General features: G+C 38.9%; 6 non-coding genes across 6 annotated transcripts; 3 read left to right on the top strand and 3 right to left on the bottom strand.

The window, feature by feature from the left end:
- Positions 1-2,552: 2,552 nt before the first annotated feature.
- Positions 2,553-2,671, bottom strand: LOC148096329 (5S ribosomal RNA). The gene has a single exon (XR_015717349.1). It is a non-coding gene; the product is annotated as a 5S ribosomal RNA (ribosomal RNA).
- A 357-nt stretch (positions 2,672-3,028) lies between these two features.
- On the top strand, positions 3,029-3,147 carry LOC148096328 (5S ribosomal RNA). The gene has a single exon (XR_015717289.1). It is a non-coding gene; the product is annotated as a 5S ribosomal RNA (ribosomal RNA).
- An 838-nt stretch (positions 3,148-3,985) lies between these two features.
- On the bottom strand, positions 3,986-4,104 carry LOC148096327 (5S ribosomal RNA). The gene has a single exon (XR_015717324.1). It is a non-coding gene; the product is annotated as a 5S ribosomal RNA (ribosomal RNA).
- Positions 4,105-4,450: 346 nt separating this feature from the next.
- Positions 4,451-4,569, top strand: LOC148096326 (5S ribosomal RNA). The gene has a single exon (XR_015717348.1). It is a non-coding gene; the product is annotated as a 5S ribosomal RNA (ribosomal RNA).
- An 11,749-nt stretch (positions 4,570-16,318) lies between these two features.
- LOC148096325 (5S ribosomal RNA) lies at positions 16,319-16,437 on the bottom strand. The gene has a single exon (XR_015717347.1). It is a non-coding gene; the product is annotated as a 5S ribosomal RNA (ribosomal RNA).
- Positions 16,438-17,204: 767 nt separating this feature from the next.
- LOC148096324 (5S ribosomal RNA) lies at positions 17,205-17,323 on the top strand. Its single transcript, XR_015717346.1, has one exon. It is a non-coding gene; the product is annotated as a 5S ribosomal RNA (ribosomal RNA).
- Positions 17,324-21,854: the final 4,531 nt, after the last annotated feature.

The raw sequence follows: 21,854 nt of genomic DNA, 5'->3' as shown, positions 1-21,854 counted from the left end.
CAGCATCTGGCTGCTATTTATCTTCTTCATTTGTATTGAAGCATTAAAAGTGCTTTCTGAACAACATGAGCTGTGTGAAGTAACCCTCACTGAGTCTCGTTTCAGTTTGGGTCAGAAAGACTTCAAACTACATACCAGTTTTGAGAATCACCTTTAGTGCTGGAAGAAACGGTAAAAACTGCATCTTCTAAGGATGTAACGAAAAAAAAAATGCTAGTAAAACGTGATTTCCATTTCGTATTGGGGGAAAATGCAGCATGACGGCCAATCACAAAATTATATGGCTGCTGAGGAAAAGGAGAAGTTGTTAAAGTGAAGGCCAAACAGCGACATCAACAGCGAGTTTTGAGATTTGTGGCATTTTTGGAGTGTGTAGTCTAGCCTTTTATGTTTTTTTGTTTGTGGTTTTTGAGTGTCAAAAACGCAGCCAAATTGAAATAATAACTGTATATTCTTATTTGTGCTGGTGTGCTGAAAATAATGACACCAAACAAGGCGAAATAAGCAGTTTCTAAAAGTGAAATATATAAAGTTAAACTCAAAAGTAGTCAAAAACGGCCATTTATAGGCTTGATTTCAGAGTTTTACATGACACAAAGTGTTACATTATATATAATGTAACACTTTGTAACACCATATTATAACATGTGTAGTTAGTGTGATAACATCTAGAGTTATTGCAATTGTAGAAGTTTCTTCTGCTCTCAGAACAGATTCAGTTGTTCACAGTTTTGGTACACGGTGCATTACCAAGCTGCAAACACTCATAAGGTGCTGAGTTGTGGTCATAAAAAGAGCAAAGTGGTTAATGATAATTCTGTGATGCAGTGTCATCAGATGTTTGACAAACCCTCAGTCTAGCCACAGTGTGACAGCACGGCTTCACGGAAAGTCATGTTTTGAATTACTTCTCTTGCAGTGTTTTCTGCTCTTAATGTCATGTTCATTTACTTGACCAAGCCTCTGATGAATGTCATCAGAACATATTATATAATGAATTTGTTTTTGTTTTTTACTAATAAGTCGAGGATGAACATTTGGAGTAACATTGAATATAGAGGTTTTCTATCTCTGAAGGTCAGTTTCAATTATGAATTGTAAACTCCTCCTTCATTATTCCATCAATTTGTGCAATGGATCAGTGCCACTGATCCATTGCACCGGAGCATGATCCTACCACCACCAGGCTTAACATCTGGCACCGTGTTCTCAGATTTCAAAGGATCACCTTTGATACACCAAACATACTGTTGTCATTGTGGCCATATAGCTCAGTCATAGTCTAGTCTGCCCATAAAGCTGTCTTTCCAGAAGTAAATTGTTTTTTTGTGGTTGGGATCCTCTCAGTTCACAGTAATAAGAAATTCCCTCTGATCTAAGGGGGACTCTTTGGTCTTCTTCCAGTCCTTGGCAAAGTGGTAACACATTAAAGCAACTTGTAATTACAAACGATTGTTTGAAACAAATCTGTAAGTGTATAAAAATGGCTTAAAATGGTTTACAGTGAGTTCCTTGGACTTTCCGTTGTTCTAAATATTGGTCAATCCAACAAGTGCTTTTAAGATAATCCTTTTTATGCTGCAAAGAGAAACTAACACTTGTCATGATCACTGATAAGAAGTTAATAGGGCTTGTTGAGTTAAATGGTAAATGGCCTGTATTTGTACAGCACTTTACTTAGTCCCTAAGGACCCCAAAGCGCTTTACACTACATTCAGTCATCCACCCATTCACACACTGGTAATGGCAAGCTACATTGTAGCCACAGCTGCCCTGGGGCGCACTGACAGAACATTGCAGAACCTTCACCTCGTATGAAAAATATTTGACTGTGATTTACATCTTCCACAGAAAAAACTGCACATTACTGAAACTTAGTATACTGGACTTTGTTGTTGTCCCACACAGGTTCAATTTTGAGTGGTAGATGGCTCAGTGCTCAGTCAACCAAGATTTTATGATAGTGGGCACAATGAGATAGATAAGCTGCTTGTAAACAGTACTTTTATGCTCTCTTTTTCCATTTGGATAAGAAAGAAATAACCAAGAAACAAAGGCAAACAAATAATCTGTGCCTTTATCCCAGATTCACATTATAGGAACAGCTGCTCAATGACCACTGTAGTCTTTGCTTACTGCACTTTTATCTAGATCTACGCAAAGTGATCCACTACACCTACTTTTACATTTAAATCATTTTATGAGCACTGATGCCATTTTAATCTGAGTTTCTACTCAAATACAATCAGTAAAGAAAAACACAGTCTGTGACGTTTGTTTTGAAGGAAAAGGTATTCCCTGCAAATGTTTATCTGTGCGAGACTATTCAGAAAACAGTAATTTTGTTTTATAGGCGAGACACTTGGCCTCTTTTTTCCTTGTTCTATGTTTGTCTTTTGTCCGATTACTCTGGAACACAAGATGGAAAACTGATATTCTCATGTTAAAAAGATAGAAAAAGGATTTTATCACCCATAAATGTTAACTTCTCTTGCCTCTAAGCACAAGCAGGAGCAGCAGCGCCCTCTGCAGTTTGTGTGTGGAAGTGCAAAAGCTTACAGCACCTGGTATTCCCAGGCGGTCTCCCATCCAAGTACTGACCAGGCCCGACCCTGCTTAGCTTCCGAGATCAGACGAGATCGGGCGTGTTCAGGGTGGTATGGCCGTAAGCGAAAGCAGAGCTGTAAAAAATACCTTTTATCGGTGGCAAATGTCACACAGTTTGATATCTATTATTGTGCTAAACTTCATATGTTACAGCGACAACATGCAAACCTTCGTTATTAACTGCAGCTTCAACATTGAGCTGCAAAAATGCTTTTCCCGCGGTAACATCACCATAATAACACATGTTCGTTGATTACAGCACAGTGTTAAAGTGACAGAGAGCACACAGTGTGTTAGGTCGATTTGGAAGTCAAACATTTTTGTCGTTTGGACATTTTAACTTAAATATAGAAAACAAAAACGTAAGCGTGTATGTGTCGCTACAGCATGTATAAAAAGGTCGTTTCTGAACAATCATTTCGCTTACGGCCATACCACCCTGAACACGCCCGATCTCGTGTGATCTCGGAAGCTAAGCAGGGTCGGGCCTGGTCAGTACTTGGATGGGAGACCGCCTGGGAATACCAGGTGCTGTAAGCTTTTGCACTTCCACACACAAACTGCAGAGGGCGCTGCTCACTCAGTGGAGGCAGCTTCATGACAACGCTCCTGATTGCATTTCGCTTTTGTGCAAAACAAAACAAAACAACAACAAGAACGAAATATTTAGGAAATACACGAACTTATTTATTCTGTAAATGTAGAAAATGTCTATGGCTAGTCCGTCTGGGCTCAGTAGTGAGGAACTTGTTAACCTTGTGCAGCGGGCACAGCGTCAACCTGACACCCATGTGCAACGAGTTTGAACTCTTATTGGCTGCCGCCTGCGGCCCCGAAGAATACTGAATAAATGCGCATCAGTGTGCTACCCTGAGCAGGGAACACGATATCATGGAGTTTCTAACATGGAGCAAGGTGAAGGTGACGCTACTATGCAGGACCGCCCCTGCTTAGCTTCAGAGATCAGATGAGAACAGGCGTGGTATGGCCGTAAGTGAGAGGCTTCCTCGATAACGGGGTTCATGTAGATACTGTAACCCATTTATTGGGATTTAAAAAACAATTTAGAGTGAAGGATACTGATTAGTTTCTACTTTTATTTTTAATACCTGCACATGACAGCACAGTCATAATGCATACTTAATGCTGCAATATTCACGTCATAAACAATTGTGAGTGTTTGCACAAAAACATCCACAGGTGCTCTGTGCATGTACAGTGATATTGATGTAACGCTTGAAGAATTTGACATTACTACATCAGTGGAAGAGCTCTTTGCACAAGACTCACTAACCATCCTATTAGAAAATGAGCTTAAAGAGTGCCGCCTCAGATCCGTTTCAATATTTAAACTGTCATTTGTGTGTTGAAGTGCAAAAGCTTCCAGCACCTGGTATTCCCAGGCGGTCTCCCATCCAAGTACTGACCAGGCCCGACCCTGCTTAGCTTCCGAGATCAGACGAGATCGGGCGTGTTCAGGGTGGTGTGGCCGTAAGCGAGGCACGGCGTCAGAAACAGCCTTTTTATACATGCTGTGATGACACAGTCATGCTTACGTTTTTATGTCCTGTATATAAGTTGAATTGTCCAAACCACAAAAATGTTGGACTTCCAAACACACTGTGTGCTCTCTGTGACTTTAACACTGTGCTGTGAGAAACGAACGTGTTATTGTCGTGACGTTACGGCGGGAAAAGCATTTTTGCAGCTCAGTGTTGAAGCTGCAGTTCACAAGAAAGGTTTGCATGTTTTGGCTGTAACACGTGAAGCTTAGCACAATCCTATATTTGAAAGTGTGTGACATTTGCCAAGTATAAAAGGTGTTTTCTAGCGGGCTTTCCTCGCTTACGGCCATACCACCCTGAACACGCCCGATCTCGTCTGATCTCGGAAGCTAAGCAGGGTCGGGCCTGGTCAGTACTTGGATGGGAGACCGCCTGGGAATACCAGGTGCTGTAAGCTTTTGCACTTCCACACACAAACTGCAGAGGGCGCTAAAACTGTCACTACTCCTTCCTGCTCTTTCTAGTTTCTTCCTGCTTTCTTTTAAGCACAAAAGCGCCTCGCTGACCATTTCCCAGGCGCTAATTACAGACCTCTCATAGGGAATATTTCCTTTTGACAGTAACAGCCATAAAACCTAAAACAGCACCTTACTGTCAATAACTGATTAAACGGACAAAACACATTTACTAGGGAGAGAATAAGATGGAGACATAGTAAGTTAGAGAAAAAACAAACAAACAACATGTGCCAAGTGGAATTTAATCTAATTATAAAAAACAATCAAACAGTTTTGGTTCATAGTTAACAGAGAATTACAGGAAAAACACCACATCACATTCATTTTAAAATTCTTTTATTTGCTTTTAAAGCCCTCCATGGCCTAGCCCCATCTTATCTCTCTGAGCTGCTACAGCCTTATACGTCAGCTGGTCAGCTGTTCCTGAATGTACCCAGGACTGAGCGTAAACTTAGAGGACATCGTGCTTTTGCTGCAGCATTTCCCAAACTGTGGAACGATCTGCCTGTAGAGATTAGACAGGCCTCTTCTCAGCCTGTTTTTAAATCACTCCTGAAAACCCATCTCTTCACCCTGACCTTTGACACCTTGTAAGATGTTAGTTTTAGTTTATTTTTATGTTAGTTGTTTTAGTTGATTATATGCTGTTCTGTCTTGTTTTTTTTAAAATATAGGGCTGTTTTAATCTTTACTATGTGTTTTATTTTATTCTGTTTTGTTTTATTCTACTGTTTTTTTTTTTACTTATTTACTGTACAGCACTTTGGTGCTGCACTGGGTGCTTTAATTGCAGATGTTGCTGTCAATCCATGTCAATCAACCCTTTACATCAGTGCCATCGTGATGCTGCAGTCAGCTATTTCCACTAAAAGTTGCCATAATTTAAATCTTGTTGGAGACTGCAGCTCTCTCTGCAGTGTGTGTGTGTGTGTGTGTGTGTGTGTGTGTGTGTGTGTGTTCCCTTTGTGAATTCACTTTTCTTTTGTATATTCCGGCAGATGTTCCGCTCATCTCATTTGTCTCCAAGCTACAGTCTGTCTGTGAGACAGTGTTTAATAAAGTAGAAATTTCAACATTAAAGTAGAAAATCTATTTTGGGGGAAAAATGAAATGTTGAGATTACATTTGTTGTTTCAAGACAAACTGCTACAGTTGCTACACCCTCTGAGTTAGTGAAATCATACTTCACTGCATCTGGTGAGACAGAAAATGAACAGCTGCATGATTATCAATGGTTACATCCGATTTCAATACAGAGGATTTTTGGTGTATCACAAGACGTGCGATCAGTTTATTTCATTAAGTCATGTAAACAAGGCATTTTGCAGACAGTAAAGCAAATGTGGTAGTTTGTCTTGAAACAACAATAGCAATCTCCACATTTCAACATGTTTCTCTAAATTGAATTACAACTTTATTCTTGAATAATAATAATAATAATTTTGACTTTATTCTCCAAGTAATCAGTAATATTTGTTTTCTTAATGTGGCCCTAACACTCCTTCATGCAGGTGTGTACACAGAAGGAAGCCCAACAATGTTTGACCCTGATCTTTGCAGCAGGAGTGATAGCAACGATATTTAGACTTTTGCTATAATTCTGATGCTTTAAAGCTCATCTTAGAAATAAAATGTTGGCATAAAATGAAAGAAAAAAGCAATAAAATGTAATAACATCAAAAACAAAAAACATCTGAGAGGCAGGGTGCTGAATATGAACATTTCACCTTAGGAGTCCTGTGACTGGTGATGGTAAAAATTGAAGAAAAAAATGTCAATAAACAAATCAAATAAAAATATTTTATTAGAAGCAAGTTTGATTGAAGATATTATTTCTACACAGCATCCTACAGTCGGTACAGTTAATATATCAGTATTGGTGGTTTGAATATAGTTTGAAAACAGTTTTATATTATTTAATGAAATGTGTGAAGCTGGTCACATGTTAAATGTAACAGTTACTGATAAGACAGGCTCGAGTGAAAACTTGTAACGAACAAGATGTTTCCAGCAACTTTTGGTTAGAGCTGAGGATAAATGTTGCTCTTTTGTTTTCTCAGACATGTATATTTGTGGGTACAGAAGTAGAGTCCATGGGGATTTTTCCTATAGTTGTGTTATTGGATTCAAAGGTCACTATGTCCTTCTCATAGTGCACAGGTAATCCTCCACATTGCACTACAACAATTCTGTTAGTGAGAAGTTTGCCTTTATACTGACAGTTGGGTTTCCTGCCTCCATTATTCTTTAGGTCACATCTAACAATACTGAACTTTGCTTTACTCTCTGTCAAGCAAGTATTCTTATGAGGTGACCCATGACCATTACAAATGGCTTTGACCTTTTCATAATCACTAAGGATGAACGTGTTTGTGTCCTTACAAGTGTTGTCAACATTGTAGATCTGCTTGTTTTTTATTTCTGCATCACATTTTTTCGCAGTCATCTTGGCATCTACATGCTGTCGTTTAAACTTTTCATAAGGGGTTTCATTCTGACGCTTCTCAATTGGTTTGGGTTGAAGGTTGGCTGGTTTTGAGAGTCCAGTGGCAAAGAGCACCATAAGCGGCAAACAGGCAAACAGGATCCTCATTGTTTCCTGGAGAAAGAAAAACAGGAACATTTTCCAAATTAAGAATTTGGAGCAGAAAAAATATCTTGTCATTGTCGAAGTGGATTAATTATTTAATCTCCTGCTGAATTTGTAATTTTGCTCCATTACAAAGGAATGAACAGTCTCTAATATTTATGGTAGTTTCATTTTAATGCAGAGACAGAATATCAACCAAATCCAGAAAACAACACATCACATAAACATACTAACTGATTTGCACGTCATTGATTGAACTAAGTACTTGATGCCCAATAACCAAGCTAGAATTCTGGCTCCCACAGATTGGATTGCACTTAATAAATTAGCCATTTAAAGACAATCTTGATCTCAGTTTATTCTGTGTAAAAAGCACACCTCTACAGTATCAGTCTCTTCCATTCCAACTTCTACACCACCATGGGGAAGACTGCAGAGGTGTCAAAGGATTTGTTACTGAGGTCTACAGGGACAATACAAATCTACAGTCTTGTGCCACCATAGTCAAGACCGAAGACCTCTTATCTTGCTGCATGCAAGATCTTGCCTCATGGGGTGATGATGATCGTGAGAAGGTGTTGTCAACAGGGGATCAAATGATTATTTCCCCATGGTATGCAATGTAAATACACAGAACCACGTGACAGATGGTAGCTTCTTTTCATGACCATCTTTTTACTTTTTTTGTCTTTCTTACAAGCTGCTGACCAGCAAACTTTTATTCATAGATGTTTATTGTTTCAGATAAATTTGCAAACTGAACTCCACGTGTCCCATCTCTCAGTTTCTTTGGCAGAGTTTACTTTTCATTAATGGCATTTAATGGCTTGTTGTTGTTTTTTATTGACTTATATAGAAACCCACACAAGTTTAACTTTAAAAACAACTTATGTAACAAAAAATGAACCAACTTAATGGATCAACATAAATAAAAGGATAATTTCAGTGTTTTTCATCTATTTTTTATAGAATTTTTCCAAAACGTTTTCAAACGTTCAGATCTATCTTTTATTTTCTTGTTTTAACATTATACATGGTGAACTAAAAACCCTGGAATATGGTTTGAAACATTGAAGGCACCATGTTTCGCTTTTTGGCAGCTTTTATTTTGAAACTGCAACACTAATCAGTACTTCCCCACACCTGTGGTGCACGCGCTGCGCAGACCCTGTCGGACATACGCGGCAGAGGAGGGGGCTGACTTGAGCAGAAAGCGCGGAGAGACAAGTCGAAAGGAAAAGACAGACGATCTCTGGTAAAGCAAAGCAGACAGAAAGAATTTACCTGAGCTCTCTGCTGGACAGGTAATTACCGCAGTTTGGTTTAATATCTTGTTTTAAACAGTGTAACTACGAAGCGAACACAAATACAGGTCATATATTTTCATGTTCCAGTCGGGTTAATGTTTGTGTGTCCTCACCGTAAAGACTGCAGGTTATTGGAGAGTGCCTGAAAATATGTCTGCGAAGCACCCCCTCAGTTCAAATATTAATTTTGGCCCGCTATCTACTCTAGAAAATTTGATGATTTGTTGAAGCCCCATGCCCCCATTCGTTCGCTTCGGTCAGCTGAGCAACTGTTGCTTCCAGTCCCTAAGTCACAGCTGAAACTTAGAGGAGACAGAGTGTTCTTTGTTGCCACTCTGATGCTTTGGAATAACCTTCCTCTCATATTAGACAAGCTACATCAGTGCCAGTTTTTAAGTCCAGATTAAAAACCTATTTTTATTCCCTAGCTTTTAACTCTTGCTGAAACCTCATAAATGGTGAATTTAAAACCCTGGAATAGTCTGAAAAAAGTATGAAAAGGAGCATGTTTCGCTTTCTGGCAGCTTTTATTCTGAAATTGCAACACTAATTAATGCTTCTCCGCGCCTGTAGTGCACGCGCTGCGGAGACCGCGTCGGGCATGCGCTGTAGAGCATGCGCACCAGAGGAGGGGGCTGACTTAAGCAGAAAGCGCGGAGAGACAGAAGAAAAAGACAGAAGAGCGCTGATGAGGAAAAGCAGACAAAAAGAATTTAACTGAACTTGATATGAAACAAGAACTAGCGAATCTCTGCTGGACAGGTAATTACCGCTGTATGCTTTAATATTCTATTTTAAACAGTGTAACTATGAAGCTAAGACGAATACGGATCATATATTTTCATACAGTTATGTTCCAGGTTGATGTTTGTGTGTCCTCACTGTAAAGACAGCAGGTTATTGGAGAGTGCCTGAAAGGATAATATGTCTGTGAAGAACCCCTTCAGTCTAATATTAACCACCATCTGCATTCCGGTCCCGCTGCTCTTGAAAATGATTTGCGTATCTACATCGTCATTTACGGTTCAATGTTTGGCAATGTTTGTTCAAAGTAAGGAATTCCTGGTGCTCTGAGGTGCATCTAGTAAACGCCAACCATCATTAAAAATAATAATTACATTTAACTAAAAACATCTGTCATTTCTTTCTTATTCCTTTAATGCAGAATTTTAAATCATTAAATGATAAAATAAATAAATCAATATCAATATAACAGCTTCCAAAAATTCAATATCAGAACCAGTCTAATTTTTTTTCAGTAAATATTTTGAAAGTTATCAAAGAGGCACTGGAGGACATGTTGAACAATAATATATGCAACTTATTTGAAGTATTACTGTATTTTTTGAGAACAGGAAATTGTAATCATTTACATACATTTGGTAGCATGTAGATATTATGAAGGGGCTGCTTTACCTAATAAATATTTTTTTAAACTTACATTCACAAGATTGAACATTAACATTAAAAGACATTGATTTTTGAGTCTCAGTTGAAGAGTTCATGAGGTGTATCTAAAAGCAACTTCTCTACTTGCATCCACACATTGAACCTTACAGAGGGAAACGGTCATTGCACTCAGTCATGACAACATTCTTGCTAAATGTTATTGTTATATTATAAAGTTATGAAACTTATAAGCAAACCTTTTCAACTGAGGACACTTACTTTTACTTTTTGCTTTACTGATGAGTGGTTGGTTGATTAATCTGCACGAGTTCAGGCACGAGTCAGTCGTCTGGAACAGCAGGTGGTGAAGATGTCCTCAGTAAATGAAATGCTCTAAAGGTGAAATTAAGATAAACTTTCTTTGAACATAAATAAAAAGATAGGTCTGTGCCTGTGTATGGACATTTCCTATGCAAGATATGCATGGTCACAGAACCCAGATGATGTCTGCATGTTTTGAAGCACATATCTGGATAGGGATTGTGAGTGTAAGTAACAGGAGATCGAGTTATTCAAAATAAGCCTGTTGTCTATAAAAGATTTTAAATATACAAATAAAAGGTTCAATCCTACCAAACGAGGAGTCAAGAAGAGCAGAGACCAGGTCTAGTGCAGCTCAGCTGTTATTAAATTCTACCTGAGCTGGTTGGAGCTCATTTGTGTCACAGACAAATAACATTTGGCTCTGGAGGCTTCAGTTCTTAAACGTTTCAGTAGCACCACCTTTAATAATCACTAGCATCAATATCTGCACCACTAGCCCACCAGTTCCGAGAAACTTTAGCACTGCTCTGTTTGTGGTTCAGAACATGCTGCAAACATGATGTGAGGACCAGTGACCACAAAAGTATGCAGAAGGAGGTCGTCTTTCATAGCTCACATTTCAACAATTGCAGCTATTTTTTCAATTCAATAAACCAAATGTGTCAAAAAATAAGTAAATTAATAAAATAATGACATTTGTAAAAAAAAAAAAAAAAAAAACTAAAAAAACCCAAAAAACTACAGAGATAATTACATATAACACTGTGAAATAATGACACAGTGTTATAGGTAATATGTCATATGCTGTTATTCAGCTGATGTTGTATATACATAGTTTTAAGGTGTGCACTAAGACTCTATTGTCTTAGTTGAGTCTGACAGCAGCTGGAAGATAAGACCTCTGAAATTTGTCCCCTGAATGCTGTTGTTGCAGCAGTGTGTCATTGTAAGAGCTGCTCTGTGCCTTCAGGTTGACCTGCATGTGGTGGCAGGTTTTTATTTTTAATATCCTGTCTAGTCTGACAGCTTTTGAATTCAGAATTGTGATCTGAATGCATTGTGGTGCCTGACACATTTTGCTTTTGCAGGAACAGTTACATAGAATCTCTATAGGCTCCTCTTGATCACGTGAATGTGTTATCTATTTATTATTAATTTCTATTTGTGTTATTTCAGTTATTACATTATATGTGGCATTGTATGACGATATCTAAGGCAAGACAGGCAAGAGAAAAAAAAGAATAAAGTGGAGGTGGGGGGTAGAGAAATGCACAATGTATCACCAGCTGCTGCATTGATGAGGATGGGAAGCTGCAGCAATGCCCCCCAGAAGCCTGGAGACAGAGATAGAGACAGGACAACAGCGCCATTCACAGCATCCAGGAGTATCAAAGATCTAAGGCACAGGTGTCGAACTCCAGGCCTCGAGGGCCGGTGTCCTGCCGATTTTAGATGTGTCCTTGTTCCAACACAGCTGAATAAATGGCTAAATATCCTCCTCAACATGTCATGAAGTTTTCCAGAAGCCTGGTAATGAACTAATCATTTGATTCAGGTGAGTTTAAACAGGGTGAGATCTAAAACCTGCAGGACACCGGCCCTCGAGGCCTGGAGTTCGACACGCCTGATCTATGCCCATCCCAGCAGGAGAAGGAGGGAGGCCCCAGATGAGGTGCCTACAGCTAAAGAGTGAGAATCCCAGAGGACCAGAGGTAACGGGCAGTCGACCTAACTAGATGCCAGGAATCCTGGTACGAGTCGAGAACAGGGTCCCAGCTGCCCAAGAACCACCCGGCATCCAGAAGATGGGGAGAAGCGTCCAGCCAGGAATGCTGACTGCCATGCATACACAAACACAAGTTATTCGCTCACTCACTCTCACCCACCCACTAGTGACACAGAGAGACATGGAGTCAGGACTGTGGGGTGCCTATACTGCAGACTACCCATTCAGACACATAATTCCTTATGTAATGAGGGTGGTTGGTAAGACTCACCAGGATCCATGTGGTGATGGTCCACACCTGTGTAATCCAGCCTGTCCTTCAGGATTGTGGGTATAATCGTGTTGAAAGCACTGGAGAAATCAAAGCACATGATTCTCACAGTGCTCCACACACTTTCCAGGTGAGCAAGGGATTGATGTAGGAGCTGGATGACAGTGTCATCTCCCCCAATGTTGGGCTGATAGGTGAATTGGACTGAGCTCACCTGGGGCCGAAGATGAGCAAGGACCAGCCGTCCAGGGTCTCCATCAGATGTGATGTCAGAGCCTCCAGCCTGCAGCTGTTGTTCATTTACATCTGCCTAATTGATCATTTATCCTCAGCACATTTTTCAGTTCCCTTGCCTGAAACTGGACAATATGTAAAATCTGAATTCAAACACAGGTTGGGGAAACCTGCACTGAGCTGAGACTGAAGAAGTCACTCGGATGAGTGATGAAGTGTTTCTCCCACTGAAAACGCTACGTCCTGATGAACAGAATTACTTCTTGGGACAGGTCTCCAGATGTTTTCTCTTCTCAGAATCCTCTTCACAGATCAGATCTGTTTTATCTGACATACAGTCATGTGGAAAAGAGTGTTTTCATAGGAATCTATAGAGTACTCTGAAAAACTAGGCACACTCCATGAGTGAGTAGCTTGTAGAGCCACCTTTTAGCAGCAGTAGTGTCACCAAATTGTTTCTGTATGACTCTTAGTCTGTCACACGGTTGTGCAGGACGTTTGGCTGACGTTTCTTTACATTGTTTCATCAGTTCATTGAGGTTTGTGGTATTTGTTTATCTAAGGCTCTCTTAAGTTCCCAGCACGGTTTTTCAGGTTGAGGTGTGGACTGTGACCGGGCCATTGCAACACCTTGATTCTGTTGTAGCTCTGCTGATGTGCTTGGGATCTTTGTCCTGCTGCATTACCAAAACTCAGTTTTGACTCTAGAGTACTTGGTATACAAGGGAGTTGATGGAAATCTCAATGACTGCAGGGGGCCCAGGTTCTGTAGCTGAAAAACAAGCTCATCACCCCTTAACCACTGTGCTGACAGATGGTATGAGGCGTTCGTGCTGGTATGCTTTGCAACTTTGCTACCAAACTTGCAGCCATGCTGTCATGCTGTTTTTAGAGAGAAGAGACTTTCTCCTTGCAACCCTTCCAAACAAGCCACACTTATTCAACCCTTTTATAACTTGACTGTCATGTACTTTAACATTTAACATGCTAACAGAGGTTTGTAGAGTCTGGTATGTAGCTCTTGGACCACTGCACAGTTTGACCCTGGGGTGAATTTTCTGGGACATCCGTTCCTGGGAACATTATGACATTGTGTTAACAAACACCTAAATACTCCAGACCAGCAAACTGACAAAACTCATGCTTTTATAGAGCTGCTCACATATGCTGATGAGCAATTATTCAAATGCAGTGGATTAGCAGCATCTGGCTGCTACTTACCTTCTAATTTGCACTGAAGCAATAAAGGTGCTTTCTGAATAATATGAGCTGTCTGGTGTGATATTCATATTTAAAGTGAATAATCAGGATCAGATTACTTTAATCATCCCTAAGGAAATTACGTGGGTTACAGATTCTCCAAGACAATAACAGTAACAGATTAAACTAATTAAATAAAACAATATATTACAGTGTTTACAAATATAAGACATAGCACTAATATAAATTGCTCAATTATAAATATCAAGAATATTACAGAGGTGAAATATATATGATTGACATTTAACAATAACCTTGAAAGGGTATAACTATTGCACTGTGTACTGTGTATTAGATTGTACAGGGAGATGGCCAAGGGCAGGAATGATTTCCTGTGTTGTTCAGTGGTGCATTTTGGTAATCTCAGTCTCTCACTGAATGTGCTCCTTATTTTGGACAACATCTGCCTCTCAGACACCCTAAATGAGTCCATCCCCACTCATTACTGGCCTTGCGGATCAGTTTATTGAGTCTGTTGGCACCTTTGACCGTCAACCTGCTGCCCCAGCATGCAACAGCATAGAGGATGGCACTGGCCACAACAGACTCGGCTGCCTCAGAAAATAGAGACGACTCTGGCCCTTCCTGTAGAGGACCGTGGTGTTTTTAACCCAGTCTAGTTTGTTGTCTGTGTATACTCCAAGTCCAGTTACAAAGCAGGAGCAACTTAAACATAGTTTTGAAATATACAATTTATATTTTTTGTTTCACATTAAAATTGATTGGTTAAAAGTTGTTTTTTTACAGATAAAAAAACACTCCTGCTTAGATTTTTTTTTTTTTTTTTGTTTTGCGAGATTTTAAGTGTTAATGCAGTCAAAATGAAATAACTGTAAATTCTTATATGTGCTGTTGTGCTGGAAAGAATGACATCAAACAGGGCAAGATGAGCAGTTTTTTTAAAGTGAAATATATGAAGGTAAACTTAAAAGTTTATAACCATTTATAACCTTGACTTCAGAGTTTTACATGACACAAAGTGTTACATTATAACATGTGTAGTTAGTGTGTTAACATCTAGAGTTATTGCAATTGTAGAAGTTTCTTCTGCTCTCAGAACAGATTCGGTTGTTCACAGTTTCGGGACACGGTGCATTACCAGGCTGCAAACACTCACAAGGTGTTGAGTTGTGGTCATGAAAAGAACAAAGTGGTTAAAGACAAGTCTCTGATGCAGTGTCATCAGACTGTTGACAAACCCTCAGTCTAGCCACAGTGTGACAGCACGGCTTTGCTGAAAGTCACGTTTTGCATTACTTCTCATGAAGTGTTTTCTGCTCTTTATTTCACTCTACTTGAATACATTTACTTGAACAATCCTCTGATGTGTAAATCAGATCCAACTGAATGTTATCAGAACATATAATAACATTTTTTTTCTTTTGGTAATAAGTTGAGAATGAGGATTTGGAGTATCATTGAATATACAAGTTTTCCCTCTCAGGGGGTCAGTTTCTATGTTGGATTGTAAACTCACTTTAGTAGTTCTCTTTCATTATTCCATCCATGATCACTGATGAGAAGTTAACAGGCATTAGCCATATCAATTTAAGACATTGTACAACTTCATATTAAAAGATTTTAATGTGTGTATATACTTTTTAATTTTTCACCATGAGATTGAAGCCCATAATAAGTCATATGAAAATGACAGCATTACCTTCACCTTGAGCAATGCGAGAAAATTGTTTGCTCTGTTTTTTGTAAATATGGGCTTTAGGTGGACACTGTGCCTTCTCCATGGTTGACAAGTTACTCAGTACTGTGCCGAGAAATTCCTCTTTCTGTAGAATACTACAGAGTGCTTTCTTTGATTCATAGAATCAATACGTTCTGTATTTCATGCAAATTTTGTTCTTTTTTTCTTCTATTTTTTTTTTTGCAGACAGCTTGTTGATGCTGCCTCATTTTAAAGTATGATCTGTTTTATTGGAGTCCAGCAGAGGGCAGTGTTTCACTGTCAATAGATGAATGTCTGAAGCTTCAATTGTGTCTTCAGATTGGATTAGGTTGTAATTTATGTTGTCTGTGCGATACTAACATTATAATGGGATGTTGAGGCTCTTCTAAGTCCTCACCAGGTTTTGCTCAAATGCTACTGATATAAACTCACAATATATTGGCAGTAAATAATAGAGAGGAGAAAGGAGGAAACAAAAGTCAATTATAAAGTTAATGGGGCTGCTTGGAGCCATATCAACAGTTTAAATGATAAAGTTACAGATATCAGGGGGAGAAAATAAAATAACAGCTGTGGCTCATCAGTAAGGCTCTGCAAAATAGAAAACAGGAGGAAGACTGATATTTACTGTGAGTAAATATCAGTCTTCCTCCTGTTTTGAAACCTAAAGTTAGTAAATAATAATGATGCTCTCTGACATCCACAAAATGTCAGACACATGACACAGAGCCAAACCTCTGCTGGAAAATACACACCAGAAAAGTAGATACAGTGAGATGATTATCAAGTTTTGCACAAAAGCGAAATGCCTTATTTTTATAAGCATTTTAATGAAGTTTTTTTTCTGATTCTGTTTTCTGTGAGTGAGCAGCGGCGCCCTCTGCAGTTTGTGTGTGGAAGTGTAAAAGCTTACAGCACCTGGTATTCCCAGGCGGTCTCCCATCCAAGTACTGACCAGGCCCGACCCTGCTTAGCTTCCGAGATCAGACGAGATCGGGCGTGTTCAGGGTGGTATGGCCGTAAGCGAGAGAGGAGATGTTCAAAAGGCTTTTTATAGATCATGTAGAAACATTCATCATCTATAACTATTGGTCTTAGATGACTGTTCTCCGTCACACTGCCCTGCAGTAAATGATCAGTTACACTTTTTAACATTAATTTGATATGTTATAGATAAAACATTATGATTATACAACTACATTAGGCAGCAACACACTTTTTACAAAGTAATACCACACTGTTTTTTTCCCAAAAAATGACATCTGACAATAAAGCCTAATTTGTGCTTTTCAGTATCAAAGAAACTTCGGCTTTCACGATTTATTGCACACTGAAAATTCTTAGCTATGTCTCCAGTAAATCTTTTGTAACTTTGTGTAAACAGAAAAGTTTGTTGTTTTTTTTACTTTCAACCACAGAAATCTCATTTTGTATGACTACAATTAAAAAACAACAAGAACCACAACAACAAAAAATGGGCAATCTGGGCAAAAAGCTACCAGAATGTTGTCTGGGATTTTACACATTTATTTCTTACAATTTAAGTCCAAAAATCTTACTGACAGATTTCTTTGTCAGAACAGCTTTTCTTTAACACGTAGAAAAACTGTTAAATAAGTGCCACTGACAGAAAGGAGACTTTCACTGGTCCAGACGGCTTAAGATCAAAGTGGGCTGTATATATGGTCCGCAATATAAAATGAGTTCGACACCCCTGGTGTAATCTATCTGTAATGCAGCAAATCTAAATCTGTAATCATCTATAACAGGCCTTTTATGCACTCAGTCCCTCGCTTACGGCCATACCACCCTGAACACGCCCGATCTCGTCTGATCTCGGAAGCTAAGCAGGGTCGGGCCTGGTCAGTACTTGGATGGGAGACCGCCTGGGAATACCAGGTGCTGTAAGCTTTTGCACTTCAACACACAAACTGCAGAGGGCGCTGCTCACTCAGTGGAGGCAGGTTAAATTAATCTCTTCCACTTGTTAACTGAATTCTTTTTTCCTACCCTTCCCAGATCAGGGAGTACAATCCTAGCTAAGGTCGAGTAGAAAGCAGGCAACTATTAAAATTCTTCTCGATCAATCAGTCAATCAATCAATCAAGCCTTTATTTGTCACATGCAAAGTTTACACCTGCAGTGAAATCAGATTTGTCCTAACACAAAACTATTACGCAGACACAGTGAACTTTCAGCAAAGCCCTCTTGCACTTGGTAACAATATCAGCTAAATGAGTGTGACTTCTATTTTAAAAATTTCCAAATTATGAAACTTACTGATGAGTGGTTGGTTGGTTAACCTGCGGTCAGTAGCGCTTTTTGATATGGGCGACCTGGGCGGTTGCCCAGCAATAATGATTACACAGTGAGAAGGTAAGTGAATAGAAGATTTCTGTTGCCATAGCACTTTCTCACACAGGGTCATGTGATTTTTGTTGTTTTCTCTGTTTTCTTTTATTAGCTGACCAGTGGGGTGAAAAGAGGAAGATGGGATAAAAGACATGCTTTGGAAGAGAGCCAGAAATTAATAACACTTATGACTCAATACAGAGAGGTCTATTATACAGGGTGGGCCATTTATATGGATACACCGTAATAACATGGGAATGGTTGGTGATATTAAAGTCCTGTTTGTGGCACATTAGTATATGTGAGGGGGCAAACTCCTCAAGATGGGTGGTGACCATTTAGAAGTCGGCCATCTTGGATACAACTTTTGTTTTTTCAATAGGAAGAGGGCTGTTTACTATTTACTCAAAGACATGAGGCAAATGTAAGCCTGACATCTTTATTAGTGAGTGTAACAATAACAACATTTAGAAAACATGATGATAAACATCCAACTACTGGAGTTATGTAAGAGTATAAATGTAATAGTAGCTGTCAGCAGTTATAAAGGATATTTGACAGAATGGTGGATTTCATCATCATCATCATCATCAAATATCAATTACCAGCATTTACATTTTGTGCTCGATAATGCAGATTTTTCTGTCCTGGGTGCAGTTTGCACTTTACCATTTAACTCCTGTCCTTTCTGCCAGTAAAGATCAAAAAAAGAAAGATTTGTGCATTAGAGAGTCTCTACTATCACCACTTGAACTGACATCAGCTGATTGTGAGAGAGGGGAGATCTAGAAGTGGTCAGTGACATCCCACTCCAGGAACTCAGTCATATAGTGATGCTGCAGTGCTCATAGAAGCTCAGCCTCGTTAGTACTCACATAAACATGTTTCCTGTGTATAAAGAGCTAACAGAGCTCTTTATAAACAACAGACAAGTCTGCATTACTGTTGTGATTATTGTGAACACAGTGTTGATCCATTAAAACATCTTTTTACTCTATTAGAGAAATCATTGGGTAGCAGCTCAGTGTTCAGTGTGATCAACAGAAAACATATCACGTGACCTGTTGTTGAATTCAGACCTCATATTTTTTCAACTTTCACACAGCAGGACTGAAGGAAGTGAACTAAGAGGTTATTTATTATTAATGACTGAACAGAGACGGCCAGTTTTCTCACTAATATTATAACGCTAATGTATATCAGAGAGCTACAGTCAGCAGTCTGTTAATAGAATTAAAAGCACATTAAGGACAAAAATGTAACTTTGTGGGAGTCATTTCAAATTGAAAGGCATGGTCATTATTAATGTCACAGGGTGCTTGTGCATAGAAACACATCAACAATCAACAGAGAGCCATTTATTCTTTTTGCTTTGGTGCAATAAACAGACGCTGAGGGGCAGTCACGTCTCGAGGGACTGCGTTTATACAGGAAGGGTTCATTCATTCTGGTGTGTGCATGGGTGGGGCCCACACTGTTTTTGACCCTGATCTCTGCAGCAGTAGCAGTGAGAGCAATGGTTGCATTACATTAGGCTACATAACTGGAACATCAGATGCCTGCATTTCAAAACATTTATAAGTAATAACTGAAGAAAACACAGCATAGACATTTGGAGCTTTACTTCTTTTGGGGACATCCGTGAAGACTCATCAGTCTGAATATAACTTATAAGCAGCATCGTGACTGCTGCGACAGATTAAGAATATGACACATATATAAAAACGCCAAATGTGTGGGACTCAACAAAACAGCCATTTGAACTGTTACCTGATTAGGGCACGTGGTCTGAATTTAATTTACATGCAACACCGAGTGACTTACTGAAAGTAAGGTTCAGTTAAACAGATCATCTGTTCTTAAGAATATGAGGAGCTGTATGTACAGGATTTGCTGCAGATTTGTACTCATATTCATCACACCTGGTTTTTAAACAAAAAATAATAATTTAGTGTCACTTCATTTGTGATTCTTGCTCAAGGATACTCTATTTTTCGAACCATAAGGTGCATAAAGCGAAACAAAACAGTCAGATAAGTCAAACTTTACTTAACTCGTTCTTCTTGCTTCCTCCACTTCTGTACCAATGATTCATTAATGTTTAATTCTCTCGCACCTGCTCTATTCGCATGTTGTTGCAGTATATTAATGACTATCCTCGTATTGTAAGTTTGGTCCGTTTACAGCATCCTGCCATGCGATTACATTTGTCCCTAACCATCGGGAACCCTCAGGTTAACTTTTATCGAGTGGAAAAAAGTTAGCATTTAGCCTCCAGCTTCACTGTGCTAATGTTATGCTATAATAGTTGTGTCACTAGCGATCAGGTAGCACATCATTATATACCAGCTAGCCCAACTTCAGTACCAAGAGTCACTGGTGTTTTGTTTTCTGTCTTTGTTTATGTTGGAAGTGGTAGCAGAGCTGTACGTTTGAATGTTTTCAGAAATCTCTCAGTCACATAATGCTTATGTTTAGGTGGAAACCAGTGAGCTAACTTCCTGCTAACTTCTAACTCCATTAAATTTAATAAATTCTGTTTTCATGGATGTCTGGATGTTAAACTTAATTGTAACACCTGGTAAAGCAGCAACGCTGATCATTTTATTAAAGATGAAAGAATTTAGACAGTTTTTAACTCTCAGTGATGCTGCAGTGTTTGTTTGACTTTGGGACCTGCAGCGACCGAGTTTTGGACCCAGACTACTCTGTGAGACTCATGACTACGATAACCTAATGCTCCGACAATCCATCAAGCAGTGCGACGTCGTAGCTTACCAAAGTCGTAGTGCAACATTTTTTGACAGATTTTTGAGCACTGTGTACCACATAAAATCAGTTTGAGGTCAGTAACCACAATCAGAATTCAAAATTAAAGGATTTTTAGAGCGCCTTGTAATGCAGAACATACAGTACTCTGACATACAGAGTGGAGGAGCCAGGAAGTGAAGCAGCAACCTTCTGATTTGTAAACGACCCGCTCTACCTCCTGAGCCTGAGTTTTTCTCATCAGCAACAAAATACTAGAACAAATGGTTCAGAAGCAGCAAATAGTTTTTATTGTGTTTGCTTTTTTTGTGCTGTGTTTGTTTATTGTAATTGAGGACAAAATAAGTACATAGTGGATTCTAATTATACAAGAACCATTGAAACTGCAATTTGTCAATACAACAAAAAATCATATAAAATATAAAAACACACAGGGCACTGAGAAAAGACATGTCAACGTGTGAGTCTTGATGTTTGAAGTGTTCAAAGAACATTTTTTTACACATTTACTCTGTGATCAGACAATAAATCATTTATTAGAAGCAAGCTGGATCCCAGAGTTACCAAAATCACCTTTCACATTATTTTAATACATAACTGTACATCTGTATTCTGCAGTCATTGCTATTAATATATCAGTATCGATGATAAAAGAACCAAATAACAAAATTACATGTTTTTTTACTTTGTTTTTTTTCTTATCAGTAACATTTAATACAGTTTTTTTCTCCCTGCATTTGTAGTAAAAATCGTTTAACTGTTTTTCATACAATATGAGTGGAAATACAAGTTGAACACTTGCAAAACATGTATGCACTTAAAAGACAGGCTCGAATAAAAACTTATGATATGGAAGATGTTTCCAGTCACTTCTAGTTAGAGCTGATGCTAAATGTTGCTCTTTTGTTATCTCAGAAATTTATATTTGTGGGTACAGAAGTAGAGTCCATGTTTCCTGTGGTTGCGTTATTGGATTCAAAAGTCTGTATGTGCCTTTCATAGTGCACAGGTAACCTTCCTTCACATCGGACTACAACACTCACGTTACTGTGAAGTGTGCCATTATTATACTGACAGTTTGGTTCCCTGGCTCTATGCTTTCGTTTACATATAACAACACTAAACTTTGCTCTACTCTTTGTAAAGATAGTATTCTTATAAGGTGATCCTTGACCATTACAAATGGCTTTGACCTGTTTGTTATTACTAATGATGAATGTGTTTGTGTCCTTACAACCGTGGTTAACATCGTAGATCCCCTTTTTTTTCATTTCTGTATCACATTTTCCCACACTCATATTAGCATCTACATGTTTTCGTA

This window comes from Neolamprologus brichardi, chromosome 23 (assembly GCF_056152115.1).
Source record: "Neolamprologus brichardi isolate AB-2024 chromosome 23, ASM5615211v1, whole genome shotgun sequence".
Taxonomy (NCBI): domain Eukaryota; kingdom Metazoa; phylum Chordata; class Actinopteri; order Cichliformes; family Cichlidae; genus Neolamprologus; species Neolamprologus brichardi.
Note: the sequence above shows the minus strand (reverse complement) of the source record. Positions and strands in the feature narration are given on the sequence as shown.